Raw genomic sequence first — 23282 nt, 5'->3', positions numbered from 1 at the left:
CGGTGGCTAGAAACACCTCAGCCTGAAGCCTTCTAGACATTGGGAGTTCCCCCCTAAAGATCCCACTTCGAGGAATTGCATGGGTCCATGATTGGTCATCCTTCCATACTGGTGGTTTGCAATCTAATAAGCTGAGTGTGTTCTGCTGTGCTCTCAGAACCCACTGACTCTTACAGTTCACCCATTCACCCACTGGATTTCACTAAAAGCTCTTTTGATTGATTGTGGTGTGGCTCTTTCAGCGGGTACAGCTCTTCCCAAGGATCTGTTGTCCGTGTGTCAGTCTGCCTGTGCCTGCCTGTTTGTCTGCCTGTTTGTTGAAGAATTCTCAGTCAATAGTTAGGCCACTCACATGGGAATCAATCGATCAGTGGAGAGAGAGCAATGGGGCAGAACTGCCATCAACTGATAGCGACTGGCAGCAGCAGGTTTCCACTGGAGTGACCGCAGGTGCTGGTAGGAGCAGACAAGCGCTAATGGGTGTGACCACTGTGATCAGAACAAAAAGTGAGGCGGGGTGCATATGGAGAAGTGGTTACAAGGTGGCTTCAGGAACCACTGACCCACCCAAGGAGTCATGAGAACACGCATGACCACCCTGTGTGTGTTTGTGTGCGTGTGATAGATTTTCCTTGAGGAGTGATGATCGATTTCCATTTAAGGCAGGCACACCACCCAGGGAAGCCACTGCGGACTTTGTCACCTGGATTCTCCCTACCCTACCTAATACCCAGCCATCACCTATCCACCCCACAAAGCAATCCAATTCTTACACAAACTTTTTGAATTTTTTGTTTGTTGAGGGTGGCGGAGAAAATCAAGTTTTTGTCTTTTTAACTTTTGTTTTGTTTTGCTTTTTTGACCATTTAAACTTTCACTTTAGCTGCTTGTCATATCCTTCATACCGCCATTTATTTTCATCCTTTTTGATTCTAGAATAGTTTCTTCTTCCCTGGAGCTGAGGTTGATGATGATGATGATGAATTTCTAATCGTGGCAATGCTAGACATGACACACACAAAACTGTGCAATCGCAACGCTCTGTCTCTTTGGCAATGTCTTCAGACAGAAGAGCCGATCTCATAACTCCCCACTCCCTAAAAACAGTTTTTAAAGTACTTGAGAGTCAGTCGTAGTCTATTTTTATGGACAGAGGAAATCACCATTCTCAGATGAATCTCCTTGCAGATGGTTTCCGGGAATCCAGGAGAGATGATCCCTTCAGGACCAGTGCTGATGCCCAGAGGGTAGAGTGACGGAGGAATGGAAAGGGGGAGCCTATCTACAAGGATCTACATATAACCTCCTCCCTGGGGGGATGGACTACAGAAATCTTGGTGAAGGGTGACATCGGACAATGTAAAATATGACCAAATATTAATAATTTTAAATTTTCAAGGGTTCATTAGGAGAGCTGTGGAGGGAGTGAGGGGAAAGTGAGGACCTGATACTAAGGGATCAAGCAGAAAGCAAATGTTTTGAGAATGGTGATGGCAACACATGTACAAATGTGCTTGGCATAGATGGATAGATGAATGGATTTTGATAAGAGTTGTGTGAGCCTCCAATAAAATGATTTTTTAAAATTTTAGACGGCTTTCCTTTCGACTTGGATGTGCTCTTATCTACCGGAGGTCTTCCAGGTGTCTTGTCCTTTTCTGCTCACTCCCCAGGGCCAACGGACTTTTGTGTGAGGACTGACTTCCTCAGACCTGCCTGCGCAGTCACCTTGCAGAATCTAATCAGCAATTTTTCCTTTTTCTTTTCTTTTCATTTCTTTTCTGAAACACATTGCCATCATGTTCCTGATTGAGTTATTTGATTAAGCTCGCTGGCGGTAATCCCGATGTAGCTCGGGGTAAATGTTAACTGACAAAATCTGTAATCCCGAGGCAAACTTGGAGTTGCACTGCCTAGAAGCATCTTAACTGCTCTCTAGTCCAGTGGTGTTCTCTGCCTGCAGTGTCACCACACAGGGGCGGAACTGGGCAGGAAATTAAAAACTGCAAATCTAAATGACACGCACACACACAAACAGGCGCGCGCACACGCCCACAAACACTTATACAGTGTAACTTGTGGGGATTACATTGTATCAAAGCATAAAACCTCAGACTTCTCCCTAGATAAATCTCCAGTGCCCTGCATGCCCTTTTACTGACATTTTGAAAAATTTTCAAAGAATTTTTTTGTCTATGGCATCAAAAACACTCACTTTAGCAGAGGAGGAGTTTTAGACCAAATATATACGTGCCACATCCCATGAGGGTGCATACGCAGAAGGGCTTACAAGGTGGCTCCAGGAACCTCTGACTGATCCAAGCAGTCAGGAGAGGAGGCATGACCACCGTGTGTGTGTGTGTGTGTGTGTGTGTGTGTGTGTACGAGGAGTGATGATTGATTTCCAATCATGGCAGGCACAGCACACACGAAAGCCACTGAGGACTATGCCACTGGGTTCTCCCTATTCTACCTAACATCCACCCTCCCAAATTGCAATGCAATGCAATTTTTATACAAACTTTTGGTTTGTTTGTTTGTTGTGGGTGGGGGGAAAGATCAGATGGGTTCTTTTTTTTTTGTTTTGTGTTGCTTTTTTGAAACGTTTAAACTTGCACTTCAGCCTGATGTCATACCATTCATACAGCCATTTATTTTCACGCGTTTTGATTCTAGAATATTTTCTTCTTTCCTGTACCTTTGACCGATGATGATGGTGGTGGTGGTGGTGGTGATGATGATGATGATTTTCTAATCGTGCCAATACTTGACTTGACACACAAATCATGAAATCACAACTTTCTTTTCTGTGTCTCTTTGCCAACCTTTTGATATGGAAGAGCCGAACTCATAAACTCCTATTCCCTATAATCAGTTTTAAAAGTACTCCAGAGCCACATGTGTGTCAATTTTTAAACATAGATGAAATCACCATTCTTGGATGAATCTCCTTTCAGATGGCTTTCCGGGAATCCAGGAGAGATGGTCCCTTCAGGACCAGTGGCGATACCGGGAGAGTGGAAGGAGGGTGGGATGGAAATGGGAACTTATTTACAAGGTTCTACATATAACTCCATCCCTGGGGAGATAGACTACAGAAAAGAGGGAAAAGTGAGACATCAGATAGAGTAAGACATGTAAAAGTACTAATAATTTTAAATTATCAAGGGTTCATGAGGAAGGGGCAGTGGGGAAGGAGGGGGGGAATGAGGACCTGATACCAAGGGCTCAAGCAGAACGCAAAAGTTTTGAGAATGAGGATGGCAACACATATACATATGTGCTTGATACAATGGGTTGGTGAATGGATGGATGGATGGATGGATGGATGGATGGATGGATGGAAGAATAGATGCGTGTATGGAATTTGTTAAGGGTTGTGTGAGCGTCCAATAAAAGGATTAAAAAACAGATGGCTTTTTTTTGGACTTGGCCATGCTCTTATCCGTAGGCACCTTCCAAAAGTCCTGTCTTTATTGTGCTCACTTCCCTGGGCTCAAGGGTCTTTTGTGTGAGGAGTGACTTCCTGGGACCTTGCTTGCCCTGCCACCTTGCTGAAATTTATCAGCAGTTGTTTTGCATTCCCTTTTCTTTATTGAAATACATAGCCATTGTGTTTGTGATTGTGTTACATTGTTAAACTCCCTGGGGGTAATCCCGAGGGTGCCTCAGGGTAAATCTTAACTGTCAGAAGCAGTAATCCGGACCAACACTTGGGATTACTTAACTGCTCCCTGGTCCAGCGGTTTTCTCTCCGTGCAGTGTTGCTGCACGGAAGCAGAATTGGGTGGGATGTCCAAACTCACACACACACACACATGGACGCACACACACACATATACACACACAAACACACACACACACACACACTTACATTGATGAGGGTAACCTGTGAGGATTACATTATTTCAAAACAAATCACCAATGACTTGCCCTAGATCAGTCTCCAGGGCTCTTCCTTACCTTTTACTGTTATTTGGCAAAGTTTTTGCCTAGAAACTTTTTGCCCATGGCATCCAAAAATCCTCACTTTAGCACAAACGGAGTTTTAAACCAGATAAATGTGCAGCACATCCCCTGCCGCGTGCACAACCACCCCCCCTACACACACCCCGACCTGTTTTGAAATAAACATTGGCTTGGAACACTTCATCCTGAGGACTGCACGCAGTGGGAATTCCCCCAGAATGTTCCCACTTGGAGGAACTGCTCATGTCAAGGATTGATGATCCTTTCCTGCTAGCCGTTTGACGCCTAATAAGCTGAGTGTGTTCTACTGTGCTCTTGTGACCCACTGACTCTTCCAGTTCACCCATTCACCCAATGGCTTTCACTAAAATCTCACTTGATTGATTGCGGTGTGGCTCTTTGGACTGTCTGTGAAACCAACCACGTACAACTCTTCCGAAGGAGGTGTCTGTCTGCATGCATGTTGAAGAATTCTCAGTCACTAGCTAGGCCAGTCAAATGGAAATCAATGGATCGGCGGAGAGACAGCAAAGTCAGAGAATTGCCACCAAACTGATCGTGACTGGCGGAGGCAGGTTTCCACTCAAGAGATCACAGTTGCGGGTGGGATCAGAGAAGCGGGCACGGGTCTGACCACTGTAAATGGAACACATAGAGAGATGGGATTCATGCGCAGAAGAGCTTCCAAGGTGTCTCCAGGAAATTCGGACTGACCCAAGCAGTCAGGAGATAATGCATGACCCTCTGTTTGTGTGTGTGGATGTGGGTGTGGGTGTGTGGGAGAGAAGAGAGAGAACCAGAGAGAGAGTGACTGCCATCTAGCTGGGCAAAGGCTTAGACCTTTTCCAATCAAGCCCCTTATCCAGTCGTCAGAGCCACAGAGGCAAATCCACTGAAAAGTGCATGTTGGTCTTCCACCGTCCACGCAGTGCTCCGAATGGAAGCTCAAATGGAATCCATTCATTCACACGGAGACTCAAGCCTAGATCTGGGGTTTTCACAGTCCCCAGAGTGTGTGAAACACAACCTACAAGACCATGTGTGTGAACCAACTGTCAATGTTCATCTGTTAAGTAGTCTGAGAGGGTGGGGCTTCCCTGGAGGGTACCTTCACTTTCCTGGTTTGGAGGTGCATCCCAGTCACGTCTACGAAGTCAATGTCGCTCCCCACCGTGTCCCCACCTCCACCACCACCACACGACCACACCACCACCTCCACACACCATAACAATGCCAGTATTAAGGCACTTCACAGCACAAGGTTGCTACGCTACTACATGAACTCCCAGGGCAACTGCTTGATGACTACATGCCTGAGTGTGGTCAGCTATCAAAAGCATTCAGACCTGCTTCCTGCCCCACCCTAAGTAGGCTCCACACCCTTTCCATCAGGCACATAGATTAAGCCCTGTACAAGAATTCAAAGACAGCTAAGGTCAAGCCAGCTCAGAGACCAAGCTTAGGTTGTCATCTGGACTCTAGGGGTGGGCTTTCCTGTCACACGTGTGCAGCAAGAGATACATGATGTTCTCTGAACTTGAGGCTCTTGAGAGTGAAGGGATGGCCTTTAGCCTGTTAATCAGCTTGCAGCTCGATGACCTCAATTGGTGGGGCCGGGGACATGAAGAAGCTCAGTGGACACCTGACCAAGTCTATGTAGGGTTTTACTCTCTTGGGGGGAGGAAATTACAAATGATCTCCAAGGGGTCCTAAAGGGCTTCTTTGGTCCCTTTGGGTCTTTGCAAATGTATTCCACGGTTTATGAATGGTTTTTGGGGGGTTTCAGATTTTGTATGTACTCTATGTATAAATGATCTATGATGTATAAATTATAAACGTATTATACATTAATCGTTTACATAGAATCACTTATATAATATATAAATATACATAGATATCTACTCCTTCAGGTGCCTTTTTTAGGGTATCATTGTGTTGCTGTTGTTTCTTACTGATTTCAGTGTGTTTATTATTTTCCTGGTTCTGGGGCATTAAAGGTGGTTTTAAATACGTTTCGTGTTTTCTTTAATTTTTTTTAAGCGTATAAGGTATGATTGGTGCTTTTCAGAGGGTTTTAGTGAGTCTTCCGGGCCTTCGGGGCGTTTTACAAGTCTCTTAGGTACTCCTGATAGAGCTCCTCGCTGATGGGGAATTGCAGTGGTGGCTCCCATTGCAGGCCTGCTTCCTGCTGATTCACCAATGGCTGGGCATTCTGCTGAATTTCCAGGTCGTCGAGGAGTTGGTCCAAGAAGCTGGTGCCTTGTGGAGAGGCTTGGGCAAGCAGTGGAGAGTTTTCCTGCAGCAGTGTGGCCTGCTGGTTGTGCAGGTGTGTCTCCCCAGTCAGCTGCCGCTGGGCACTCACGCTCAGGGCCAGGCCAGGCCCCCATCCCACTGGGGCTGGTGTGTGTGCAGGAGCCGGGCTCTGCCAGAACAGGTTTGGATGCTCCCACAACGAAGTGTCTTTCCACTGCGCGGCGTCCGAAAGAATGTCGTGTTGTTTGGGACCTTGGTTTCCGCAGCTGGAAAGGTCCAAGTAGTGTGTCCTTGTCTCCGGAGGCCTTGCCGCCTGGGTGAACTCCTGTGGCATTTGCCCCTGATGGGGCACCGGGCCCACAGAGGCTTGGCCTCCCATGACGCAAGCTAACGGATTGCTGTCTCCATCACCTCGGCCGCCGCCCCCGAAGCCCAGGGAGGGCGGTCTCTGGGCATCTAGGGGTGTGCTTTGCTCCAGTGGCTGCAGAAGCGGACATGGGAAGACCGGGCTGGAGCTGCATCGCTGGAGCCCGCGGTGATCCAGCCGCACCCTGGTGTGCGGTGGGTGTCGGGCCCTTCTGTTCTGGAACCACGTGTCAATCCGCGCTTCCGGAAGGCCTGTGTGGCGTGCCAGCTCTTGCCTGTCTTTCACGCCAGGGAATGGCTGCTTCTGGAATGCTTGCACCAGGTGGGCTCTTTGATCTTTGCTGATGACAGTCCTCTTGCGTCTGTCTGCCTTCGGCGCTTTGGCTGCAGAAGTGGTGCGAGGCGGCACGGAGCTCAGTCGGCTCCTCCTGAGCTGTCGACTTCTGCGATTTTTGAACCACAGGAAGATTCTGTCCTCGGCCACGTCGAAGGCTCTGGCAAGTTCTTCTCTGGCCGTGAAGCCTGGATACGGGTCTCGAGCAAATGAGGCTTCTAAGATGTCAGATTGAGAAGCGGTCCAGACAGTCCTCTTTCTTCGGTCTTGGGTACGCTGAGAACGGGCAGGAGGGCCTTTCGACGCCATGCTGCGGATGGAGGAGCAGTTCTGGGGGAGAAGAGAGGGCTGTGGGCTCCGACAGGCCAGCGGAACTTGAGCTCTTCGGAGGAGAGTGCCAGCCGCCGCTCTTACATAGCTTTCCCTTCGAGCACCTGATTCGATATACAAGATGTGATTGGCGACAGGAATGAGCACAGCCAATAGGGATGAGGCACGTGTTTGCAACTGTCTGGCGAGCGCCATAGAGCATTCACCTCCTCCTCCTTCTGCATAGTTCTGGTTTCTGGTTTCATTTCTCAAAGATATCCCTTTTATTAAAAAATGTATCCCTTTTATTTTTAAATTAAAACTTTTTATGTTTCGAAGTAATATTTAAAAACCCGGGGGACTGCGCCTTTCCGAAGCGCACAACGTGACCGTGTGAGTGTGCGTGCCTGTGTGTGGCGCTGGGTGTGTGCTTGCGCGCACATACGTGCCCGAAAAGGATAGTTGCATCATGCACCGGCAGGGCCTGACCCAGGGACACACTGGCTGAGGTGGTTTACCAAAACACAGCCAAAACCTATGTTCGGATGGACGTGCTGATACTACAAACTGAGAAGCAACAGCGGAATGAGACGACAAGTCCAGCTAGTCAGCAGGACACCCAGGCTGACGAAAGTTCCCAAGGACCCTCCCCAAGTGAGAAATGATTGGAATTGCTCACGAGATGTCAGTTGCCCACGGGCCCTACACTTGCTTGCAAGATGCCCTGATCTTCATTGCAAGGAGCTGAAGCCCCCGTGGTGGTTGGAGTCCACTGAAGGAATGCTACCTATTGTGAGGCAACTTGACGTCCACTGATGCAAAGCTACCTATTTTGAGGCAACTCGTGTCTTGGTTCAGAAAGACCATTGGGAGTTTGATTTATGGGAACTTAGTGGAAAAGAAAACAATAAATGAAAGCCCAGAGGAACAATTTAAGAAGGAACAGAAAGGACAGCCAAAGTCTGTCAAGTCATTTTGGTGTTTGGTAATGAAATGCATGAATGCTTTATTGATTTCATAGTTCGAACAATATGCCCTAGTGTGATAAAGTGTGCTCACTTATGGTTAGAAGGTTTGTGTTTTTCACACTTGTGTTTGGGACGGTTTTCCTTTCAAGATGTGCTAATTTTTAACCAGGAATTCTGATGTGCATCTGATGGAGAGTAAAGAAATGTGATTATGTAACTTGTCATGGTCTTGAGAATTTCCTGATGTATGACCTCAAGCCGTAAGATTTAAGCAAAGGAAAAGCATCTATAATTTGAAGCTTTGCATGAATAAAATTGGAAGTGTCACCCGCAACCTTTGAGTCGTGTGGTTTCTGTCTCTCACTCGCCGACGCCGTGACCCACCTTGAGGCATCCGTGGACATTGCTGCAGCTGGACTGCGGCATCAGTCCCATTCTGAGTGTCCTCCAACCCGAGGGGTCCATCTTCCCTCACTGTTTCCCACAATGTTTGCTCCAATGCACGAGGCTCTCAGTATTACACCATAATGTGGTCTAAGCTGAAGCAGACCAGGGCCCTGCACGTGCTTCCCTGAACGTTTCAAGTCAGCAGCAGAAGGTGACATACATTAACCACAAAATCTAAAAACTCTTCTAATCTTTAGTAGGTTCCTTTTGCTCCTCTCGCTCTTAACATATTTTGAAGCATATTTACATACATACATTTACTAGAAGTGTGTCCCATTATTTGTTACTCCCAACGTTTCACCACTTGCCCTTAATTTTCACTGTAAACTTTCACAGCCTGTCTGTCACGGGGTCCTCAGTTTCCAAAGCTCCCATGTTGGGCGCCAAAAGTGCGGGTGATTAGTCCAGCTTATCCCCCATCAAGCTGCGTCTGAAATGAGGCGTGCGGGTGAAAGAAAAAAAGATAGAGCCATATACAAAGCATGGGATTGGGAGGACAACAGTCTGATGGACTAAAATATGTTCAGAGCTTGGTTTTTACACTCTTCTTACAAGGGAATGGTTACAAAACAAACATCAGAGAACTTGCTTTAAAAAACATGCCTAACCTCTAATCTATGCAAATGTTACTTAGCGAGTCACGCTTTCTAAACATTTGTATAATAAGAGCACTATATTCAAGGATAAGCGCAAGGACATGCAAGGTTCAAAAGGATCTTAAGAGGTCGTAAATAACTGAGTTATCTCACACTGCTTTTAGCTGCCAGGTCAGAAAGGAATTAGGTATCTCACAATGCTTTTAGTTACAAGGTAAACAGAGGCACAGGGGACTAGTCGCACACCAAGAAACACCTGGGCCAGCTTATGGCCTACTACAACCACATCCCCTCCATGCCCTCACTCTCACAAACACGTTGACCAATTATGAACTAAACAGTAGCTAGGAACACCTCAGCCTGAGGACTGCAAACATTGGGAATTCCCCCAAAACATTCTCACTTGGAGGTACTGGGTGTGTTAAGGATTGATCCTCCTTCCCTGCTGGTGGTTTGATGCCCAATAAGCTGAGTGTATTCTGCTGTGCTCTCGCGACCCACTGACTCCTCTGTGTTGCCCATTCACCCGCTGGCTTTCACTAAAAGCTCATTGGATTTATTGTGTTGTGGCTCATTGGACTGTCTTTGAAATCAACTGGGTAAACTCTTCCCAAGGATCTGTTCATCTGTCTATCTGCCTATCTGCTTGTCTGTCGGCCTGTCTGTTGAAGATTCTCAGTCACTAGCTTGGCCACTCAAATGGGAATCAATTAATCGGTCGAGTTGAGAACAGAGGGACAGAATTGCCACAAAACCAAGCGTGACTGACTGCGATGGGTTTCTCCTCCAGAAACCACAGTTATGAATGGGACCAGAATAAGAGGCAGGAACACAGAGAGATGTGGCACGAATGCCAAAGACCTTACAATGTGGCTCTAGGAATCTGACTGACCCATGCATACCATGTGTGTGTGTGTGTGTGTGTGTCTGTGTGTATGTGTGATAGCCCTTGCTTACGGAGTGATATCGATTTCCATTGAGGACTGGCACACCACCCAGCCATGCCACTGTGGATAACACCACCTGAGTTCTCCCTGTCCTGCCTAACACCAACCCCCCACCCATCTCTTGCCTCCCCAACAAAAACTCATATTCTTACACACACTTTTGGGTTGGTTGGTTTGTTAGGGATGGGGAAAAAGATCAGGTGTTTTGCTTGTTTGTATATTTTTAAAACCGTTTAAAGTTGCACTTTAACCGCATGTCGTACCATCAATATCGCAATCCTATTGTTATCCTTTTAAATTGTAGAATTTTTTTTCTTCCCTTTCACTGTGATCGAGGATGAAGGTGGTGGTGATGATGATGATGATTTTCCAATCGTGGTAATACTAGACTAGACACAACAGAACATTCTGCGATCAAAACGTTCTCTTCTGTGTCTCTTTCACAAACTTTTGAGATGGCAGAGCCGATCTTATAACTCCCTACTCCCTAAATACAGTTTCAATAGTACTCGAGAGCCAGATGTGTGTCTATTTTTACACACAGAAGAAATCACCATTCTCAGGTGAATCTCCTTTCAGATGGATTTCCTGGAATGCAAGAGAGATAATTCCTTCAGGACCAGTGAGGATACCAGAAGGGTAGCCGAAGGGTGAGGTGGAAAATGGGTACCAATTTACAGGTATCTACATATGAACTCCCCTCTAGGGGGTTGGAGGAAAAAGAGAGCGTGAAAGCAGACATTGGACAGTGTAAGTTATAACAAAATACTAATAATTTTTAAATATTAAGGGTTCATGAGGTAGGGGGGAGCAGGGTGGGAGTGGGAAAATGAGAAGCTGATAGCAAGGGCTCAAGTAGAAAGCCAATATTTTGAGAATGATAATGGCAACACTGGTACAGATGTGCTTGACACATTTGATGGATGGAAGGATTTTGATAAGAGTTGTACGAGCTTCCAATAATATATACATATATTTTAAAGATGGCTTTCCTTTAGACTTGGATGTTTCCTTATCTTCTGGAGGTCTTCCAAGTGTCCTATCCTTTTCTGCTCACTTCCCAGGGCTGAAGGACCTTTTGTGTGAGGACTGACTTCCTTGGATTTTGCTTGCGCTGCCACCTTGCTGAATCTGATGAGAGTTTTTTTCCTTTTCCTTTCCTTTTGGAAACCCTTTGCCATCATTTCCATGATTGAGTAATTTGGTTATGTTCCCTGGCGGTTATCCCGAAGCTCGCTTGCGGTAAATGTTAACTGTTAGAAGCAATAATCCTGGGACACTTTTAGGGTTGCACTGCAGAGAAGTCTGTTCTTTGCTCCTAGGTCCAGCATAGTTCTCAGCCTGCAGTTTCACCAAATGGGGCCTGAACTGGGTTCGAAATTCAAAATTGCATGTCTAAAAGGGACATGCACACACACAAAGAGTGACCGAGTTTAACCTGTGAGGATTATATTGTATCAAAGCAAATTACCTCAGTTTTTTCCCTACATCAGTCTCCAGTGCCCTGCCTGCCCTTTTACTGTCATTTGGTAAAAAAAAAAAAAAAAATTTTGCCTGGAAATTTCTTGCCAATGGCTTCAATAAAGTCTCTCTTTAGCACAGAGGGAGTTTTAGAGCAGATAAATGCGCGCCAATTCCCCCGCAGTGCTCAAACATTCACACATCCAAGGCCCAGTTTGGAAATAATCAGTGGCTAGGAACACCTCAGCCTGAGGCCAGCAAACATTGGGAATTCCCCCCAAAAGATCCCACTTCGAGGAATTGCGTGGGTCCATGATTGGTCATCATTCCCTGCTGGTGGTTTGCAATCTAATAAGCTGAGTGTGTTCTGCTGTGCTCTCAGAGCCCATTGACTCTTACACTTCACCCATTCACCCACTGGATTTCACTAAAAGTTCTTTTGATTGATTGTGGTGTGGCTCTTTCGATGGATACAGCTCTTCCCAAGGTTCTGTTGTCCATGTGTCAGTCTACCTTTGCCTGACTGTTTGTCTGCCTGTCTGTTGAAGAATTCTCAGTCAATAGGCCACTCACATGGGAATCAATCAATCAGTGGAGAGAGAGCAATGGGGCAGAATTGCCATCAACTGATAGCGACTGGCAGCAGCAGGTTTCCACTGGAGTGATCAGGTGCCGGTAGGAGCAGAGAAGCGTTAATGGGTGTGACCACTGTGATCAGAGCAAAAAGTGAGGCAGGGTGCATATGCAGAAGAGCTTACAAGGTGGCTAGAGGAACCACTGACCCACCCAATGAGTCATGAGTACACGCATGACCACCCTGTGTGTGTGTGTGTATATGTGTGTGTGTGTGTGTGTGTGTGTGTGTGTGTGTGTGTGTGATAGAATTTCCTTGAGGAGTAATGATTGATTTCCATTTAAGGCAGGCACACCAGCCAGGGAAGCCACTGAGGATTGTGTTACCTGGATTCTCCCTACCCTACCTAACAGCCAGCCATCACCTATCCACCCCACAAAGCAATCCAATTCTTACACAAACTTTTTGGGTTTTTGTTTGTTGATGGTGGCAGAGAATCTCAGACCAGGGTTTGAGGGCCTTCTGCTTTTTTAAACGTTTAATGTAAAGCATCAGTTAAGCAGCTTAAAATTTGGCTGGATTTTCGTCAGGCTTTTGAGTGATTTTCAGATTATCAAAATTGACTCCTATATGGGAAATGGCCTGAAGCCAAGTCAGGGCACACTCAAGCATTTTATTTCAGCAGGCATGTCTGTCCCCACCTGCTTGATTGTTAATTTGATCATTTGAACCAGGTTTTTGTCTGGAAACAACCTAGATCAAGGTCGGTTAAGTGAACCTGATTTGGGTGCTGCTGATCAGCGAGAAAAATGCATTCCCTCTTATCTGCAGTTAGGGGGGAGGAAAGGATGACAAAAATATCATGCCACGACAAATCATAAGCTTGGGTTAAATACTGAAACTCCTTAATATAGGTGGTGGTATTATAAAGATAAAGGAGCCAGAACCCTTTTCAACCCAAGATAAATCAGTGAGAGAAAAGGGAACATGAACTGGACCACACTCTCAGTCCTGGCCACTTCCCAGAGTGGACAAATGACAAGGGGGTTATTCGAGCGCATGTGCTTGCTAACCAGGCCAGGTGAGTGCAGACTCAGCTTCCTCCAGCAAGACAGATAGATCAGAAGAAGAAGACGTGGGGGGCTCTGGGTGGCCAGAATAGGGAGAAGGTACGTATGAGGGGAGACAAGGTGTTCAGGCAGGTCCGAAAAGGCAGACAGCAGAGGTGGGTCCAGAAGCAGGAGAGGAGGAATTTTATTTAGTCAAGAGGACTTGGGAAGGTGATCAGGAAATACAGAGAAAAGAACAGGAGCTCAGGGGAAAGGCGGCCTGGACGTACTGAATCTCGACTATTTTTTTGCTGCTGACCTCCGCCCTAAATGCCTGGTATTTTTCTGTAACCAAGTTTGGCCTCAATGCCAATTGAAGAATAAGTTATACTAGCCAGAAAAAATAGTACTTTCAATTTTAAGGTTCCCCTCAACGTCAACAATTTTTGTCAACAAACTCACAAATAATCAAAAGTTTCATATGCTCAGGTCTTTTTCTTTCTTCCCTCCTGCCCCTCTCTACTACCTGTTACCCTGCTCAAGATCTCTTAGCCAAACACTCTCTTAATCAGGCCCAGGCAGTACTCCCCTTTCCTCTTTCTCCAACCCCCCTGACTTCTTATCTGCGCCCCCAGTAAGGCTTCCTCCATATTCTGGGTACCCCTCCCCATCATTCCTCCATTACCCCCTCAACTCCAAAATACTGAGACACTGTGCCCCCGACACCCACCCCCACCACAAGCCAGAACCCTCAGACTGCCTAGAGTCTCTCTCTCTCTCTCTCTCTCTCTCTCTCTCTCTCTCTCTCTCTCTCTCTCTCTCTCTCTCTCTCTCTCTCTCTCTCTCTCTCTCTCTCTCTCTCTCTCTCTCTCTCTCTCTCTCTCTCTCTCTCTCTCTCTCTCTCTCCCCTTCCTGGCTCCTTCCCTGCTCAGCCTCCACTTAGCCAACACTTCAAGCCACTGACAGACCTCCCAGATAGGGAAGCAGAACACAAATCAATGGTCGCCACCCTGAAACTGGCAGGAGGGAGGGGTCAGAAAGCTCCAGGAAGTAACAACTTTAATCGCTGCATTTTTGATGTCAATGTCCTCTGAAATCTTGACAATTTCTGCCAGTAAACTCACAAATAGTCTGAGAAGCTATTTCTGATTCTGCTCTCCCTTGTCCTGTCAGTTATGTCTGTCTTCCTCCCTGTCCTGCTCCTCAGTTCCACTTTACAGTCACTAGAGGCAGAATTGACTCAACAGCAGTGAGTTTGGGTTCTGTACATTAATATATTTTAGTGACACATGTCCTCAAGGTCATTACTTTTTTGTTGTTTTATTTTATTTTCACAGTGACATAGAAATTTAATCAGTCATTTATCAGTTATCCTAGTACAGCAGCTCTCAACCTGTGGATTATGACCCTTTCAGGGGTCAAATGACCCTTTCAGAAGGTCACCTGAGACAATGGGAAACACATATTTTCGGTGGTCTTAGGAACCGAGACACTGCTCCTCTGTCCCCAGGCAGGTCCACCCATATGCAGATGCTTGCACATATGAGTACCCCAAGGTGAAGACTGTTACCATGATTCAAGACAAAATTTCATTTATTTGTAATCAGAAATAAATATTTCACAATATATAATTATATATTGCTTTGTGATTAATCACTATGCTTTAATTATGGTCAATTTGTAGCAAGGAAAATACATACTGCATATTAGATAATTACATTACAATTAACAGTATTATCATTATAATTATGATGTAGCAATGGAAATACTTTTATGGTTGGGGGTCACCACAACTTGAGGAAGTATATGAAAGTTCCTTATATATATATATATATAGCTGCTTCTTTTTCAATTTGTTTGATTTTACTGTGTAGAACTATGTCTCAATGTTAGACCCTCATTTTAAAATATTGTGTTTTAATTGTTCCTAGTACAAGCAACATCCAGATGTATAGTTCTCAAACATAGTAAGATATCACTTATTTAAAAGAGGTGACCATTTTCTCTGCCCCACTGCATGGTAGTACTTACATTTTCTAACCTTTTATCGAGTGTTTTTGAGAGAAGGCTTGTTTTCTTCGCCGTTTTATTATTCTTGGGTGCACTCCAGTGCATTCTGTTAGTGATGCCATGGGGCCTTAACCTTTTCCTTATGGTTTTTAGACTATAATCTATATGTGAACAGATTGTCATGTTATGGGACTCAACTGCTTTCATCTTACAGAGTTGCCAATCATTTAACCACCAGAGCAGTAGGGCTTCTTCACTAACTAATTGAGATTTGCCAAGCTGACATGTTTTGCATTATAGACATGCTGATTCTTTTTTAAAAATCATAATTATTATTATTTAAATCAGTTTATTGGGGGCCCATACAACTCTTATTGTAATCCATATATACATCCATTGCGTCAAGCACATTTTGTATATTTGGTGCCCCATCATTCTGACATGGTGATTCTTAATGAGAATTATTTTTCTGTTTTTGTGCACAGAAATTTTTTGTTTTAGTTCATTCATTCATCAGTATATGAGGAGCTTCAATGCTATAGAAAACTATGGGACTCTAAATCCATGAATGTCCCCACAAAATGGGTGGAAAAAAATTCCGTATTTTGGGGTCCTAATCTGAATAATTTTGCACTTTTGATCATGCTGTGTTTTCTTTAATCATGTTTAACAGACCTGTTTTATTCATCAAGACAACTCTGTTGCCATTGTGTGCCCATCTCTTCAGTTTGGCTTTAGTGTGTTTTGGATTATTACATGTTCATTGTCTTCCAGTCAGCACACACACATCTTCACTGTTTGAAAGGTGTTAACACCTGTTAAGGAACCTCCATAAAGCTGAAGATTATTTCTTGTGACATTGCTGTAGGACAGTAACATTTCCCCTATTACAAATGGTATATTCACAGCTAGGAGAGATAGGAACAGAATTATAAGACAAGTTCAGCACTTCTCTAAGGCAGCTACTTTTCTAGGGTCTGTTTTCAACCTAAGTGAGGTCACTCCCTTCAGACTTGCAGTAAACACCGTCTTTTCTGGTCATTGATTTCTATACTTTCTCTTAAATGAAAACTGATTCTGACCAAAGTGAACATTTTTGAAGGCAAATAGTTTACACATAAATTATTTTAACATCTAAGTAGGCCTGATACTTGAATTCTTAGATCTCAGGGCTTTGGAACATAATAATACAAATAGAGATGTTTTCTTGGGGCAAACTATGAAACTGAGAATTCTGAGACTACAACAGGAAAGCCACCCAGACAACACATCTCTACCTGCCTCAGAGCCTGGTTCTTTTGCTAACTTGATCATAAGCACCCCCTGTGCTTGAAGGCAAACAAGCAGCCATCTAGCTCAGAAGCAACAAAGCCCACAGAGAAGAAGCACACAGCCTAAACGAATACAAGGTGTTGAATGGACCAGGTAGCAGACACCAAGGAACAAAAACAATCATGGTATGATCACATTCCTCACATAAACGCTGAAGACTAATGTGTGCATAAGCAAGTGTGGTGAAGAAGGCCGATGGTGCCCGGCTACTGAGAGCTATAGCGTCTGGGGACTTAAAGGCTTGAAAGCAAACAAGCGGCCATCTAGCCCAGATGCAACAAAGCCCACACGGAAGCAGCACATCAACATGGGTGATCGTGAAGGGCAGAGGAGACCAGGTCTCAAACAACAAAGGCGGCGGTGGTGGGGAGAGGGAATTCACATCACCATGAATGAGGCGGAGTGCGTGACAGGGACCCAATGCCCATCTGTAGACAGCTGGACATCCCTCGCAGAGGGGTAGTGGGGAGGAGATGAGTCACAGAGGGTTCAGTGTAGCAAAAATGAAACTCAAAATCTTCCTCTAGTTGTTGAATGCTTCCTCCCCTCCCAATTATCATGATCCCAATTCTACCTTGCGGACCTGGTTAGACCAGAATATGTACAGCGGTGCAGTAGGGATCTGGAAACACAGGGAATCTAGGATGGATGAACCCCTCAGGACCAGCGGTGGGAGTGGGGACACCGGGAAGGAAGGGGGTGTAGAAAGGGAGAACCGATTTTGGAGATCTATATGTAACCTCCTTTCTGGTAGATGGGCAATGGGAAGGTGGGTGAGGGGAGATGCCTGGCAGTGTAAGATAAGATAAAATAATCATTTATAACCTATTAAGAGTGCAGGGGGAAGGGGGAGTGGTGAGGGAGGGGGAAGAAAAAAAAGGAAACCAAGCTGATTCCAGGAACCCAACTGGAAGGCAAATTTTGAGAATGATGAGGGCAATGAATATATAAGGGTGCTTTGCTCAATTGATGTATATATGGATTGTGTTAAGAGTTGTATGAGCCCCAATAAAAAGATTTATTAATTAAAAAAAAGCACCCACTGTAGCCCATTCCTGAATGTGAGGTTTATTCACACTGACTTCCCTCACTGTGTCTCCCATAGTAATAGCTGGTCATGTCCCACATTCCAGCTATGGATTTACAGATATAGCTCATCCTTGTTACCTTCTCTGTAGATGACTAATCAGGTCTCCCATGAGGTCTGCATATTCTTAGCACAGCATCAGGTTATATTGGGCAATCCACTGCAAGCCCCAGGATGGCTGTACCAATAAGGATAAATTATATTGATGTATTGATCATGCTAAAGTACTTTTGGGTGATTACCACTTAATCTGTGTCTAGCCTCCCCTTTATTTCCCAGTTTGAGCTCAGACCAAGGATATCCTGGAGGCAGATTATTCAAGGTGGTGAAATTCGTTCAGATGTGGATCTCAGATCAGACTATGCTGTGGGGAACGATAGTGGATCATTCTTTGTTGGATGGTTCATGCTTCCTGGAAGGTAAGAGACCCTGGAACCTCACCCAGTAGGTATGTATGACAGGCTCAGGGAGGAACACTGCATTTTGCATCTGGAAGCCCCTGAGGTGGAGCCCAAAGGTATTCATCCCTGTGGTATCATCCTGATGATGAAGCATTCACTTATGACTTCTGTTAATTTGTCCACCCCAAGGCCTCACTTTGATTCCAGGGTTTATTGAGATGTCCATGTGCCACGGGTGTCCAGTCAGCATTTCACAGGTTAGGTCCGAGGAGTGTTGGCCCACAGTTGTTATCATGAGTGACTCTTTGAGGACTTTCTTCTTCATGAGTGGCGAACACCAGTGTGCTCTGACATCGAGTTCCTGGCACTGGACACACAAGGTGTACATAGGATTGACATGTTTCCAGTTTTGAGGGAAGATACAGCCCCACCAAATATGTCTTGTGAGGTTAATTTGTTGGCTCACGCAGATCTAAAGGATGCCTGGAGCCAAATATTTTAGGGTTGTCAGCGCACACTTGTAGAGGGAGTATACAAAATCATTCTCTGAGTCCTTTCCCTAGGTCTGAGTAAAAGACCAATGTTAGATTTGAAAAATGGATACAATGGTACAAAGATACAAAATGGTATGTACCTTTAATTTTCTGCCTCTTGCATCTTTTGTGATGTGTCTTCTGGGTTGAGGGCAGGGAAGGGGTTGTTGAAAGCCATTAAGATTCAGCCTTGAAATGGCTGAGAATCTCATGACCTATGTGTCAGTGTTTGCTGATTTCTTCTGCAGCTTTACGTTTTGAACAGACTATTAAGAACAAGATAGTATGCAAGGTCGGGGAAAACAGGTTGTTTAATTTTCTCAAGGATATCTGGCTTGGAGGAAGACAGAGTTGCTCTGTGTATCAAATGTGCTGGCTTGAATATGAGATAATTAACTCCTGGTTGTTTCTGCATGGATAAAAGGATTATGTAGAATAAACTTGGGGCTTCAGTATTGACTGTTGCCTTCCCACCTTCCCAATACTTTCTGTCTCTCTTTCTTCCCCCTTAATCCTAACTCCCTCTTTCAGGACTGTTCAACTCGTCGGCTGGCTCCGATGACAAAATAACCAGTAATTAATATGACTTATTTAACATGGGTTTTGCTACATCTTTGAGGAAGAAGCCAGATGAAATTGGGGTTTACAAATTAGTAAATCAGTACAATTGAGCCCTCAGGCACCTTGCTTATTGAATAACACATCACTGCATATGTCAAATAGCAGAAAAGATTCCTTGAGACCAGGACACAGGAGAGGGAGACCCACAAGAGACCTGTGATATGGACATGATGTTGTTTATCATATATAAACATTTATAAACCACTTTATTTTGCCACTGCCATGTATCAGATGCAAATGATTTAATAGTTTACTGGAAATGTGCCTGTGATTCCTGGTTTTGTCTGTCTACCTACCTTAGTTCCTTCATTTAGGTAAAGTCTGAGAGAAAAGACAGCACCACATACTTAATTAGCAATGGGAGTTTCTTGATGGGTTAGATTTGGGTTCACTTCAGGGTTGTAGGGTGTTAGAGTCAGAGTCTGTACCTTAGATTGGAATGTAGGTCTTGGGATTAATGTTCCCTGTTCAAGAACAAGGGTTAATGAATAGAAACAGAACCTAAGTGTCAGGACTTAAGAGTCAGATGTTAGTGGACAGATTAAAGGGCTTGATGTTTAGAATGTGTCCTTCCTAACAGCTTATGTTTACAGTTGCTTAGGTCTTATGTATTATGGTATAAAGATGTACAGTTATGATTTAAACAGTACCATTTTGGAAGTTGGTTTCTGAATTTGAGACTTCTAAGTTGTGCTCATGATTTTAAAAATTGGGATAAATGAATTAGGCTAATTTTTAACAAATTGGTTATGGGTATCAGGCAATGCTCAGGGTGTTAATAGCCATTCTGGATGGTGAGGGGCTTTTCAGGTAGTTAGGGGTTCAGTGTTTGAGGAAATGATCAGTGTGTTGTAAGGATGCCCAGTATGTTAAGTTGTAAGGGTTAATAGTTTGGGAGATGTTGTTTACCAATTAATGGTTTGTGAACTAAGTATCAAAAGTTATTTTTGCATGTTGAAATGTAGCCTACACCATTTTTATATTTGTTAGCTATTTATGTCATATCTTGAATCTAGTATAGATATGATTATTAATTTATGATTAGAAGAATTTTAATTTCTCTTTGGAAGCCTCTGTTCTTTCTTAACCAATCTTATTCTGATTGCTGCAGTTTTAATATACAGTCCGTTTTTAGTATCAGTTGTGAAAGTGGATATTCTCATACTTTTTCTGAGGTGGGGTGATGTTGTTTCTCATTCCTCTAATGACATTTCTCATTCCTCTAATGATATTTTGACTTTCACCCCCCCTTAGGAATGTTCATTAGCATACTAACATGTTGAACTATATCTGTTCTATTTTAGATTTTAGAGGGTTTTTTCCCTTAACATTAGAGACTTTGAATTTAGTATGTTTTCTGTGTCTATTTAGAGAATTATTTATTTTTTACATTAATTGCTATATTACAGTATTTCTTTTTCTTATATTAAAATTCAACTCGAGGACAGATTTCAATTAATCGTGGTATATAATTAATTTAATGTGTTGTCTGACTCAGTTCCCAATATTATAAACAACTTTTTCATGTAGATCCATTATCAATACTAGGGTACACTTTATTTGCAGTATCATTATCTGACCTTGATATCAGGTTATTACTGGTCTCATAGAAAATGTTACTAAGTATACTCTCACAAACATTGTTATGTCTGCTCCCAATAACTTGAACTTGAAAACAAAACATAAGGTGTTTATTCAGACTGTGTGAATACACTGTTGTCATGCTGTCAGAATCTTCAACTTTAATCTGTCTTCCAGTTAGCCTTGAAGTTTTTCATGGAATGTAATTTTGATTCAGTTGATTATAGACCTTCTGAGCATCCTGAAATCCACTCAACTCTCACAGATCTAGCTGTGCCTAGATCCTCTGGTCTTGCAGCTGACCCCTCAGTGTAGAGGACTTTGTATTTTATGCTCCCCTTGACAGAAAAATGGTCACTCACACCTTAGTGCCTGTGTGCTCACCTCACACTAGAGCCCAAGTTTGGGAAGTAATCGGCCAGAAGACATGCTGGGTGGATCTTAGAGAATTTCCTTCAGCTCACCTCAAGGAGAATTGTCTAAATCAATTTGGGGCAGGAATTCCTGTTATGTTGTCATTGCTTTGTTACACACACACACACACACACACACACACACACACACACAGAGGAAACTCATTCCTTCTTTTAAGTAAGAGAACTTATGTTCCACTAAATGTCACATGAAAGGTCCGGCATCTGTTACCACGGAAATAACTTTTGTAAACATAACTAACACACTGGTATTTTGTGCATGTCTGGGGTACTGATTAGTGGTTTCTGAGGTTGTTGTTGTTTTTGTTAGATGTCATTGAGTTGATTCCACATCATGGGGATCCAGTACACAACAGAAGGTAACAATGCTTTCTCCTCTGCTAGACTCAAAATTTAGGATGAACCCATTGTTGCCATCATTGTGTCAGTCCATTTAGTTGGGGATTCCTATTTGTCCCTGCCCTTCTACTTTGCCACATACACTAGGAACTGCTCCCTTCTGACAACATTTTCCGAAGTACATAATATGAATCTCACTATCTTTACCTCTAACTAGCACTCTGAGCTTAATTCTTCAAAGCCAGATTGGTTTGTGCTTTTGGAGACCAATATTATTTCAGTATCCTTCACCGGAATTACAATTCAAACAAATTGATTCTTCTTCAGTCTTCCTTATTCAGTGTTCAACTTCCACATACATATGAGACAATTGAAATTGCCATAGTTTGGGTGAGGTGAACCTAGTCATCACAGTAAGATCCCTGATCTCCAACACTCTAAACAAGCCTAATAAGGCATATCTATCCAATACAATGTGTCTATTGATCTCTTGGCTGTTACTATCACCATTCTGGGTTTTTTTTTTTTTTTGCATATTTTTTCAAAAGCTAACAGTATTTCTGGAAGGAGTTAAAATTTAGTCAAGCTTGAATTAAGAATGTTGCTCTAGGCGGGGCCTGGAAACCAACTTTACTCCGGAACCAACCAATGTAAGAGCCCTGAGTTTAAGCCTGTTTTTAAGACAGTGAGCCTTATATTCAAGGTATGCTTGATGACTGGTATACATGAGAGAGTCTAAAACAAATTGTGCTTCTCTCTGTAGCCTGACTTTCTGATTAGTTTTAGAGGAGCACTAGTCTACACCCCTTATCCTATAACTGCAACCTCACACAGCCCTGCCTTCAGAGACACCATGGGGGTTGCAAAAGGGCAGTGACAATGATATCCAACTAGCCACTCAGGCTAATGCAGCCCTACTTTATCACAGCACAGCCTCTTCCCAGCACATGAATTTTGTGTTCCTGCCAAACTAGCTTCCTGGTGGAACATGTTTCACAAGCTCAAGCCTAGGCACTAGTTTTTGCCCTTTCCCTAGAAGACCAAGACTATGGATGGCACATCCCAAAACCCAAGCTAATAAGCCCTCTCCTATGGTGTGTGTTGTCTGACATCTGTCAGCATTACCTAGAGTTTGGAATCCAGAATCTAGGCCAAGATGACACAAGGCTTGATCAGTCATCTCTTTCCTGGATCCATCTTGTATTTTTAAGCTTCTGCCCTCACTTTGGCTCTTGTCATGACCCATTTACCTACCCCTTGATATTCCTTGACTATAGGCTGCAGTCTTTCACAATGGCGTTAAAATTGAACGTCCATAAACATAAGAGCTTTAAAGAGTAGGAAATAAGTATTCCCCTGGCTTGTTTCCTTGTATAGAATATCTCTGTCTTGGCCAAGGTACCTCTAGGATGTCCTATTGGTGTCTCTCTGTCTCTTGTTGTCCACCTGTACAACTTTCTCTAGGTACCACACTATTGTGAATACATGGACTACCCAACGATAGGCATTTCTTCATGTACAATACATATTGTAATGAATACGCAGGATGCAAAAGGATTAAGGCAGGTTAAATTTGATGAAAAGCTCAGCCTGGGTTGGAGTGGCATATTTGAGCATGATTCAGCTTGATCACTTTCCCCAGATATGTTAAGGATTATGGTCTGAGGTGCT

Source organism: Tenrec ecaudatus, chromosome 15, assembly GCF_050624435.1.
Source record: "Tenrec ecaudatus isolate mTenEca1 chromosome 15, mTenEca1.hap1, whole genome shotgun sequence".
In the NCBI taxonomy this organism is placed as follows: Eukaryota; Metazoa; Chordata; class Mammalia; order Afrosoricida; family Tenrecidae; genus Tenrec; species Tenrec ecaudatus.
The sequence above is the reverse complement of the archived record's forward strand: the minus strand, read 5'-3'. Positions refer to the sequence as shown.